This window comes from Poecilia latipinna, unplaced genomic scaffold, assembly GCF_001443285.1.
Source record: "Poecilia latipinna isolate Pla-1442-1.1 unplaced genomic scaffold, P_latipinna-1.0 Scaffold1751, whole genome shotgun sequence".
NCBI classification, from domain to species: Eukaryota; Metazoa; Chordata; class Actinopteri; order Cyprinodontiformes; family Poeciliidae; genus Poecilia; species Poecilia latipinna.
In genome coordinates, this window is record NW_015114367.1 from 72669 (window position 1) to 84256 (window position 11588).

An 11588-nucleotide genomic window follows, 5' to 3' on the forward strand; every position below is an offset into this window, starting at 1 on the left:
TATCTTATTATTCAAGAAGAAAATAGAAAATGTTGTTTTGGGGGGGGGGGGGGGTTTCAGCTAAAGCAAGCATAGTTCACATTGAGCAAGAGCAAGAAAGGTTTGACTGAACACAGGGAGGCGTGTGACGTATCCACTGGATGTGCATTGGGGAGGCAAGAAGCAGGTTTTCCTGGTGGGAGTGGTGGAAGAAGTGACTAATTAACACTGATGGATAATCTTTACACAATGGAATATTCTTTTTATGGCTCTAGGTGCGAAAACATGAAGTCACTGGTAAAGATAGAAACATTTCAAAGAAGTGAAAGCAGAAGTACTTCCTCTTGAATTACTTTTGGGTTTCTTCTTCCAGTTGCAAAGGATTTCGGCAGACACAAGGACCGTGAGGAATTAGAGAAGAAGAAAAAGAAAAAAAAAAAGACAGTCACATGGGGTCAAATTTGACTGAAAAAGATTTGATGTGTTGCTATTTTAAGCTCCCTTTTTTTCCAACGGTTTGTGACGGCAGTGACCTGATGAGTAATGCCATGGTTTTGTTGTGTTAATCTTTCGGCCCTCATTTCTACACCTAGTACGTCATTTGTTTTTTTCTTCTTTTGAAACCTTAAATAGGTCTTTTGGAGCTTCTGATGACCGTTCTATTTTCTGCCCCTGGTCATTTAGCTACACGTGATGGAGCCACTTTGTGTTAAGGTGCAACGGACTAATCAGGAAATACAAAGTCATTCATTAAGCTGAGGACAAAGAGACGTCAGCGGATTTTCTCTTGTCTGCCGGTCACACTCCAATTATTTCTTTTTTTTGTTTGTTTAAATGGAAAGATAAAAAAATAAATAAAACATAAATTCTCAATCTGGTTGTGGGTTTCAAAGTTCTTGTGTTGTATCAAACTCAAGCTTTGACACAATAAAGTATCTTAAAACCATGATGTTATAAATGGATCCAATTCTGAGAATAAAAACATTTTGTTTCCTTTGTAGCAATACAGTCCTAGAAGGGTTTTTTTGGGTTTTTTTTGTTTTTATACTTCACAATGAGCTTTGATTAATTTAAACACTGATTGCTTCATTTGTATGGATTTGTATAGAGGGGGTAAACAGATATTTTTTATTTTTTTTTACATTTTTTTATTATTTTTTGCATGTCAACAACACAGTGTTTGCACTCTGCATGTTAAACGTTTGCATGTACGTTTACAGTATGTAAACAACACGTCACATGCTTCCTGCATTCAGGTGTGTTGGAGGAGAGATGAATCTACATGTTGCAGGATGACCTGAATACAGCTACGACAAATAGGTTTTGCTTTTCCATGATTTTAGATTTGTCGCGTTGTTAACACACAAAGAATGTGTCACTTTGCATACATGTTGTTTTTGCATGGCTTATATGAAAATGAGCAAGGTTTTACCTGCTCATAAATACATTTTGTTCTCATAACTTATTTTGGACCCACTTACCTGAAGCACTATTTAGTAGATTGTTTTGATTGGAAGGTTAACAGTGGACCCCTGGTGTTTGTGGGAGTCAGGAACCACAACCATCCGCAAGTAGACAAAACCAGGAAATGCATGAGAACCCTTCTAAAAACCTTATAGCTGCCTGTTTTAATAGCTCAGACATCAAATGTACCATAATATGCATTAATATGCACTACAGTCTTCCTAATCATCCCCTGGTGCCTGGTTTGTAATGTAACCAGGCCATAGTGCCACATCATATTGTGCTTAAGTATGTCAGCTTTCAAAGCTTTATTTTTGTTTTTTTATTATTGAATTGCTCGATGAAGAAAATAAGCAAATAAGTGAAAAATTCATTTTAGTTGAACAGGAATGGTTCACTGTGCTTTAATTTTGGAGATAGTAAAAAACAATATACCTTTTTCTAAAAATATTATTTAAATATTGTGACTTCCTGTGGCTCTGAAATTCATCAAGGTAAATATAATGTATTTCTGTTGTACAACTTAATTTGTTTACTTGAGAATATGAATAGATTACTAATAACTTATTGGTTATCAAAATGTTGTACAGGAATGGCATTAAACATCTTGTGGCAGGTGACTCCATACAGTACCTCAAACCCACCAAGGTGTGACAGAAAACGACCAGCACATGTCAAGGACAAGCGAACTGGGAACTTGTTTCGCCGCCTCGGACCTTCTTCTATGCATTGCTTGTGCTCACCAGCGCGTCTCGAGTCTCGGGAATTCACCTGGCTGACGTCACACGCCGCGCGCTCCTTCCTAATGAGCCGCGGCACGAGCTGGCAGTCAGAACCGCTAAGGATCCTGAAAGAACAGCAGCGACTTGAGGCACTTCCTCATAGGTAGGCTAAATTTCGGGAAGAGCGTTCATTAAAAGCCTCAATTTGGTAGAAGTTCAAGACCAAGAAAGTCGGTCTACAGTTCGAGAAGAGAAAGGTGAGTTACTGAACTTTTCCTCCCCTCCCCGTCTTTAGTAGAACTTAGAAGTCGGTGTTTTGATTATCGGGACAGCAGTCCAGTATCCACCTGTGCTTGCTTCCTTGTTGTAAAGCGGGTTTCAACTTTCCTGTGTATATGTGGGACAGTTTTTTGTTTTTTCCTCTGCTTCACAGCGAAACAAAACGTGGCAAGAAGAGCACAATTTCTCCCTCAGTTCTTCTCGTTGTGCTGGTTCGTTAACTTTCGTGTGGAGACTGTAATAAATCACGTGACATCGACACAAAGTCAAACATTTCTGTGGCGAGATGTCGTTTCTCCTGGTGGCGCTGTCCGTTTTAGTCTGTTTCACATAAAAAAACTCGAGTTGAAACATAAAATAAAGTCCTTTAAAAAATGACTATTTTGGTAAAAAAAAAAAAAAACTCTTTAGATTGAGCAGTTTATACCCTCGACCTCTTTCATTTGGGTAAAAATAATCAGTAGTTACAAAAAACAAACATAACATGGAGGAAGGACTTAAACAGAACAGTAGCATTACCACCACTACTGAAATCATATAATTTATTATTACGTATATTTTGCTGAGCTGTGTTATTATTATGACACATAAAACCAGATATGCATTTTCTGCTCTATAAAAAGAAGCACAGCATTTCTTAATAATAATAATATTTTTTTTATTTAACCAGGATGGTCAAGATGTGTTTTATTTCTCACACCAGCACTGCAGGAAAGTATTCCAAATAATTTAGTTTATTTATTTTCTGCTTGCAAGGGAGTGAAACGAGTAGCAGTCTTTTTTTTCCCCCAGTCAGCTGATAGGCAGTGTGCAGGAACAGGTGGGTGAGAGTTATTGCTTGTACCTCATCCTCATACTTTCTTTCTTAAATGTGTTTAAATATTTCAAGCCTAAAAATTCAAACTTGACTCTGATAGTCAGCCCTTGTCTTGTTCAATAACTTTTAAAATGTCGACTCTATTTTTAAAATGAAGCGCAAGATAATTTAGTTAAGTTTGGATAGAAAGCCTCATCTCAAGGACTATTATGTCTATCATTATTATGTTGTTTTTTTTCCTTCTCCCGATCCTGTTGATTTTTATCCTACCTTATTCTAGACCTGAAAAACAACAACCGTGGTTTCAACCTGGGAATGGGTCTGTTTATGTTGTGCACAGCTGAGACTAAAGTCTATAATTATGAGATATCAAAGCTGCCTGCCTTAAAGGCACACATCCCATCAACAACAGCCACGTTTAGTCATCTGTAAAGTGAAAATGCGAGGCTTTAAAGGAACCGTCTTCGTTTGACCTTCTGAAACCTCAACATCTTCCGATTCAACGGACCCACGCTGACTCTGAGCACATGACCATGTTTTGAAATGTTCCCTCCACTGGTTGCAAAAGTCTTGAGTCACCCAGTCTGCAGTTGTGGTTTTTTTTTTTTTTTTGTCGAGGCGGCACAGCTTTGCAGCACAGGTAACATTATCCGCCCACAGTTACTGCTGTGTCAATATGGGCTTGGGGGCATTGTGGTCTGCTTGGAGGGTACAGCAGAGGCATCTGCTCAGAGAGGAGCTGCCTTTTTGTGTACCGACCACATGATGGTGGCGCATGCAAACAGGACAGGCTGTGGTTGCATGGATGTTGAACTATTTAACAAGAACCACTGAGCGTAGTCACATCTTTAAAAAATAAAGCTGAGTTTTGTATTTGTACAAATACAATGAAATCACCTCAATTAGGGATGGGACTGCATTACACCTGCACAGACCTATTCTTACAGGCCGTTCTGATGATGGGCAGTGAGAACACGTGCAGAGACTCTGAATGCCTTAGAGGCAGATTGGGGTTTAGTATCTTGCCTAAGGTCATTTCAACATGCAGCCTGGGGTCAAGCTCCTCAACTATAACTGGTGTTACTCCTGAGCCACACTAACCTGCTTCTGTTGCTTGTTACTGTTACAAATTATCTGTTTTTTTTCCTCTCATGTCCTGCTACATTTGAGAGAAATGACACGTCATATCTAGCTGTTGGTGTTAAAGTAGAGATGCACAAATGAGGTTTTCTCTGATTTCTTCCCTTTTTTTTTTCTTTTTTTTTTGTTCTTTTCAAAGAACCGCAAAAGAAAACATGTTCATTTATAGAGGTCACACTTAAAAAAAAATTTATTCTGGAATTACTTGGATATCTCCAGTCATGCATCTAATCTTTATCTCTTTAAAAAAAATCGTACACATCCGATATTTTTTAAATCGCCAGAGGTGGCTGACTCACCTCTGGCAGTGAGTCAGCCAGAGGTCAGAATCAACTTGTTTGTTCACACTATCAAATATGATCGGTAATCATCACAAATTGTCAAAAATCTGCCCCCCCTCCCCCCTGCCCCTCCCCGTTCATTAAACACATGGAAAATAAAAATAATCACATTTCTTTAAAAGAACAAACTTTAAGTGTTTCTAATAAAGCTTAGAGGCATGTTTTGAAGGCTAAACATAGATAATGGTGTAAAACTCATTTACTTTTGGATTTAAAGCTAGCACTTCCCTAATACCTGAGAAAAATCATTCAGCATTTCGAAGCATAACGACAATACAAGAACTAAGCAATGTGCCAATATTCTATTAAACCTTGTTAATAAGACATCTGCTCTTAATTCCACGCAAAGACAAACACGTACTTGTGTTTCAATTATTTGTAGAATCAGTTCTGGGCGCTGATGGCTTTGCCCATCACATGCCTTTGTGCTTTTGTCACTGCTCGTCTCTTTGTCCCAAGCAGCCGCTCCTCCTCACAGCCTGGCATCCTGTTTGACTCCTCTGGCTCAGAGAGGCTGTTTTGTCAGGCTTAACTAAGCCTTTGTGAACTGTGAGCGAGGCAGAAATGGATACCCCCCGTTTAATGCACGCAAAGCAAATGTGGATGTTCAGTCTCTCACATGGAGGCAGGATCCTTTCCTCGTTTGTGCAGCAGGTCTGACGTGATTTCAGAAGTCGGTGGGAGAAGCAGGAGAGCAACAGGGAGGAGATGCAACCTCTTGACCCCGTTTGTCAAGAGACGCATCTCCTCATCTGACGTTTTGCATCCCAATATAACCTGATCACTGTTTATCTGTGTGTGGTCTGGTGCAGTTTGGATATTAACCTTTTGTTGGGGGAAAAACGACAGCCTTCATGCCAGACACTACTAAATTTAACTAAAAAACTGTTTTGTTTAGTTCCTGTTTATGCACATAATTAGACTTGCAAGACAGACATTAATACGACACAATATCTCAGAAAGATTTGAGAATGAAGTAAATGTTTGTAAAAAGGCTTTACTTGCATGACCAGAAATGAAAAAAAGGAAAATCATGTCACTGGAAAAGCATAGAAACCCTTTCTAGCGACTGTTCTGAATTTTTGAAGTGAGTTTCTGTTAAATGGTTATGATTCGTAGTATAAACCTAGCCTGGCATCTTCATTTATTATGAATCCTCATGCTAATGGCAACTCTGAGAGGAGACACAATTCAAACAAAACCAACTCTGATCTCATAGACAGATGTTGTTGTGGTTTATGTGAACATTGTCTCATAAAACATTAAAACATTGTCATGTTTGCTATTAGTGGTCATTTAGACAGAAGCTGATGATTGGAAATGGAGTAGGAGGCCATAAATGGTCTTCCTGTGTGAAACAAATTCTGAGAACAAAACACGTAAATAGTTGCTGCTTGATTTGAAAGTTTGGTAAATCAAAAATGGCTTAAAAAATATACCCACCCTCTGCTGGTACTGCATCTTTAAATAAGTGTCTGCCTCTGTGGAGCTAACCACCCAGCTACCATGCAGACGACTGAACAATTCATCTAATTTAGTGACTTACAGCAGGTAGGATGTTAACTTCTTAATTAATCCTCACTTCAAAATCCTTGAATTTTAAAAAATTAACAAAAAAAATGCACCCTGTTTCTATTCTAAAGACCAAATGTATTAATTTGGCAGATTGTGACCTCATTCTCTGAGTTTGGCCTGGTTAAGCTTTTGGTCAAGAAATCCTCTTATTTTCATTGCCATTGGTCTTATTTGCATCTTTAGATATTTATTTATTAGTGTGAAACTCTATTCGAATTCAGCTTAATGTCCACCTGCCAGTTCGTCATGGGAACATAATCTTTCCCTGGCTGTTGGCGGTGATCTCCAATACGTTCATGAAAGCATGAAATTTGTGCTCAGACATTCGTCAGAAGATTACCTGCTTGCTTTGCAAGTACGTCCAGGTAAACTTGGGCACGTTGCCAAGGTGACGGTCAACAACAAAACAAAAACAAAGCAGGTGTGTTCTTCCAGCTGTAAGCAAAAGTATTTTTTTTCTTTTATGCTAAGCTCTGCTTGGCTAATGTCTCTGCTGTCCAGCCTCTGTCCATGTTTCTACACTATGTCCAGTTGTACTGAACTCTTGGCCACATCTACAAAAAAAAAAAAAAAAATTTGTTTTAGTTTAGGGACAAGAAATTACACTTTCAGTGTTTACCTCTAGTTGTAGATATGGCAGGCTCAGAAAACATTACAATATTAAATCATTTTTTTCATCCCCAGCAATGACGTAAAAAAACAAAAACAAAAAAAAAACAACTAGATTAATAAGTTTGTGACTTTTGGAAAAAAAAAATTATTTCCAATTTGTTCTTGGTTAAAGAAATTTGCACATAAATATAAACCTGCACCTCAGCAGTCAACCTAATTGTGCCACTTTTTATTCCAAACATCTTGCTCCAATTTGTTTGACGTGTTCAACTGACTTATTTGTCCATATAAAGTAATTTAATTGTAAAAACTCTTGATGTTTTCTGCATGTAATAGCAGTAACTACTGCGCACCAAATAGTCAGAAAATAATTTAACAAGTAATTTTTTATAATCTCCTCCCGCTTTCTGTGTGTGATCTGTAACTTTCCCCCTTTGCATGAATGGCATCGCCCTGTTTAAAGCTCGTCTGGAAATAAAATCAATATACAGCATAAAAACTTGTTCATTTGAGTGATGAAGTAACAGATAACAGCCACTACTGGAGACACCAAATAATCAGTGTTTGTGCTGACTCATGTGAGGCGTTGGGTTAATGCATTCAGCTGCGGTTCTCTTGTCAGCCTTCAAACAGGCTGGTCTACTTCTGTCGTGAACCCTGTTTAACAGTGTGCACCATGGCTTCTGTCTTTAATTTATTTTTGGCAGCCTGAAGAAGGAACACAATGTGGAAAGACAGGTTTGCTTGTCCGGGAAGGTGCAATCAGAGAAAGCATTTAATTTTACCGAATCTCAGATATTTCCTGCTATACGTTTGGGAACTTGCTGAACCTTCCTGGCATCTTGAACATCCGAAACATGTGATAAAAGAAATTTTAAAAAATGTTTTCGATTACAGTTACAGCTGTCCTCTTTCAGTGAGTTTCAGGTACTTTTTAAAAAAAAACAAAAAAAAAAAACATTTGATGTATTGCAGTTTTTATTTAAAGTACATCTTATGCTTTATAACTTACTTTTATTGCCTTCAAAGGTTTCTTTTTTCACAATTTTCATTTCTCAATGTTGTCCAATCTTTACAACATCCTGACGTATTTTATCCTTTGTTAGACAAGGAGAAAAGCAAAGTTGTTTGTACTGGAAATGTGGTAGATGTTAAAGTTAAGAGATGTCCCAATCAAGACATTTTAATCTGATCTGTGTCCCTGGCAAAACCCCAGTCCTGATATTGGCTGTTGACTGGGATTTTTGTCAGATGTGCATCAGAGAGTGAATTTTTAACAATCACAGCCTATTTTGGTGGTCAAGGCTTGTAAAACTCTATATGCACATTTAAAAAATCTAACTAAACGGTGTTTTCTCTCACAATAATAGCCGTGTTTAATGGTTTGAAAACATTTTCACAATTGAAAGTGAAAGAGATGGTGAGAGTTACTTCAGGTTGGTCATGTGACCTGCTTTGCTTTGGTGAACACCTCTTGGTGTTGGGAAGAAGGATGCACACAACACAGCTGAGACACTTCTCATTACATTTTCAATATGTTCATGTCAAAACATGTTTTTATAGGAAAAACAGACAAAGGAGAATTCACACAATATTTTTTTTTGTCAAAACACAATTACCTGGAGCCACGATCAAATATACAGCAAGTTGATTGAAACAAGTTGGTATAAAACAGAGCAATAATTAGCTCGTCACTTGAACAAAATGTCAGTTTATTGAAGATTCTGGCTGTATGTGTTGTCAGATGTAGTTTTAGCAACAACTGATGAAGCAATGTTCATTTTAGGGTTTGTGCTGTTTGGATATTCTTGTAGTTTTCTTAATACAGCAGAGTTGCATTTCACAGCTGTCCTGCAGAAAAACCGGTTAGGGTGAAGTAGTGGCTGCTGTCTGGGTGCAGCAGGAGTGATACATATTTTTAAATGTAGTGGGGTTTTAATATACTTAAATCTCATTTTGTTTAATAAAAGTGTATTTATGGCACAGAAATAAATGTCATGTTGAAGTTGTTCGAGAAATTTCATTTCTCGATAATCTATCTGAATCAGAATTTTAAAAATCAACAGTTTTACATGTAGTCATCACAGATTTAGCTAGGTGTTCACACTAACTGGCTGGTTTCTGCTTCACAACTAAAGTACTTGGGAACGCACACTTAAAACTACGCTCATCTCAAGATGGAGAGAGTTTACAGGAACAAACGAACAACTGCTTGGCAATAACAGAAGGTATTCTCAGACTTCGAACGTGTTATTCTTGTTCCACTCCCCTATAAAGTGAAAGAGATGCAGAATAAAATATAATGCATTTAACAAACGATGTGAAAGCTCAGAGCATTTATTGGTGGGTGCAAGGTTGCTTGAGTTTGGACTTTAATATTCCAGGGTTTTGCCCCAGAAGACCTGCTAACTGGTAGCAGCGCTAGGGCAGTCCACTAGCAGCTCACTGTGTTTTTGTGTTAAAAAAGTTAAACATTCGGGTTGCTGTGGCAGCGCGGGGGTTAAGCATAGCCCACATAAGGAGGCCTTAGTCCTTGACGCAGCTGTCACAGGTTTGATTCCTGGTCTGTTGACCTCTGCCGCGTGTCTTCCCCTTTCTCTCATTACCCACTTTTCTGTCACTATCAAATCAATTCACTACCAAATACATTTTATTTAACAATAATTTGGAGGTACATGAGGAGGCATCATAATTTGGAAATATTACTATGTGAGGCCAACATGCAGGCGCAGGGACATCCCAGTTAAATGTGTCATCTATAAACCTAGCTTAATCCAATAAAAAAAAAAACCTTTTCAAAATAACCAAAACACTCAGCCTGGTGGGGAGGCAAGTAAAGCCTGGTGGCCCACCAGGCCTGTAATACACTGGTGTGGGGAAACCCAGTGAACAAACAACGTCATGTTTTGGGTGGGTCACTCAAAACATAGTGGATTTATAATAAATATCCTGTATGGCAAATATTTAAATTAGAAATCTAAATTTGTTGTTTTAAGTCCCGTTATCTTTACATTCAATGTGTGAACTGTTTGATTTATTTCAACAGTGGCGTTAATTTTTTACTGGTTTTATCTTGAACATCTGAGAATTTCTGCTCTTTCTGTTTGTTGGTTTTATATCCACTGCTATTGTGCACTTATGGTTACAAATAATAAAAAGTTAGCTGGACCCTGAGGCACATTTCAGCCTCTCCTTTTCATTGGTTGTCAGCTTTGCACATTTATAGTTTAGTTCACACTCCCCGACTGGGTCCAGTTCTGCCCAAAAAAGATTCAGACTTGTTTGTCTCACTGCGACTTGTCGGGTCGGTTCTCCTCTTCACTTCCTCTCACACCGACACGTTTTTGGGCCCCTACTGCTGCAGATTTTCCACCAAAGCGTAGTGTGGCCCCCACCTTTAACCTAAAGAGTAAAAATAATTTAACTAATCAAATGCGAACTGTAACACATGCCTTCAACCACAGCAAGTTTTCAGACGTATGTTTCGACATTTGTGTTTATCAATGCTCTGTTGCAGTTTAGTTGCTCATTAATCCATCACAATAAACCAGAATGCACTTTGTCAGACCTCTGCAAGGAAGACATGCAAGATGTAGATTGTTTTTTTTTTCTTTGGTGCTCAGATACCTTTGTGTTGAGTCAACAAGCTTCAATAACTGCAGTAACCATCTTGTTTTTCCACATGTAGTTGGAGGAAAAAGTTCAGGTAATATTGACAATATTACGAATGACTGTGTTGAAGTGGGACAGTTTCACTGACCCATTGACTCGCGCTGACTCACTAAAACCTGTGAGCATCCTGTCAAAACATTAAAGGTGCAGCTCACACTTCAGAGATTAAAAAAAAAAATTATAATGTTCCAGTAGCCAAGCGATGACGGCATGATTTTCAGCAATTGTCTGACTCACAGCGTGTACCTGGAAGATATTTTCATACCGTTGATCAATTATGTAACAGCCTGGGGAAAATTATTCTGCCAGATTGACGCAGTGTAACTAAACTGTTCATCTTACAAACACCAGCAAGTCTAGTGGTCATTTAACAGCCTATTTAGTTTGATTTCTAAAACGAAGATAAGCTCTGCTGATGCCGTGCTAGCTCACCGGGAGCTCCCAAGCCTGTTAGACCTGCTTGATCTCTTCTTCCTCCTACGGGTCATTTTTCAACAACTCAAGTCCTGTGAATTACAGGACTTGTTTATGATGCATCCTCTATGCATGACTTTGATTTTAATCTACCTATTGTACACAGTTACGTACTTCTGGCTCCACAGTTGTTTTCTTTAATGCGGTCCCTGTCATGGAAAAGTACAGCCTTGTTACTAATTGATTTCTGTGCCAATAAGAAGAACATTCTGAGGTTTGCCCATTTAAAAGAAATAATGCTAAAACAATGTCAGTTCTTGAAATTTATGTATGAATTATTCTGTAATAATATTTTTATAGTTATTCTATTTTCTTCCAGAGGTATAATGACGCATCAAGCTAACAAAGATGATAAACATTGTTGAGGTTTTAACAAGATTTTTTTGTAAATCTGTAATTGGTGTAGTAAAATTCAGAACAGCTTCAATGAGTCCATATAGGGCAGTGGTTCCCAAACTTTTTCTTCTGCGCCCCCCCAGTGGTTTCCAAACATTTTCTGTGCCCCCCCTATGG

General features: G+C 38.2%; 1 protein-coding gene across 1 annotated transcript in view; it reads left to right on the top strand.

Annotated features, from left to right (window-relative positions):
- The first annotated feature begins 2221 nt into the window (after nucleotides 1-2221).
- LOC106965019 (protein kinase C delta type-like) overlaps nucleotides 2222-11588 on the top strand; it is a 23613-nt gene continuing 14246 nt past the window's right edge. Inside the window, exon 1 of the mRNA XM_015060876.1 lies at nucleotides 2222-2422. The gene's annotated coding sequence lies outside the window, so the exon portion shown is untranslated. The remainder of the gene's footprint in view (nucleotides 2423-11588) is intronic.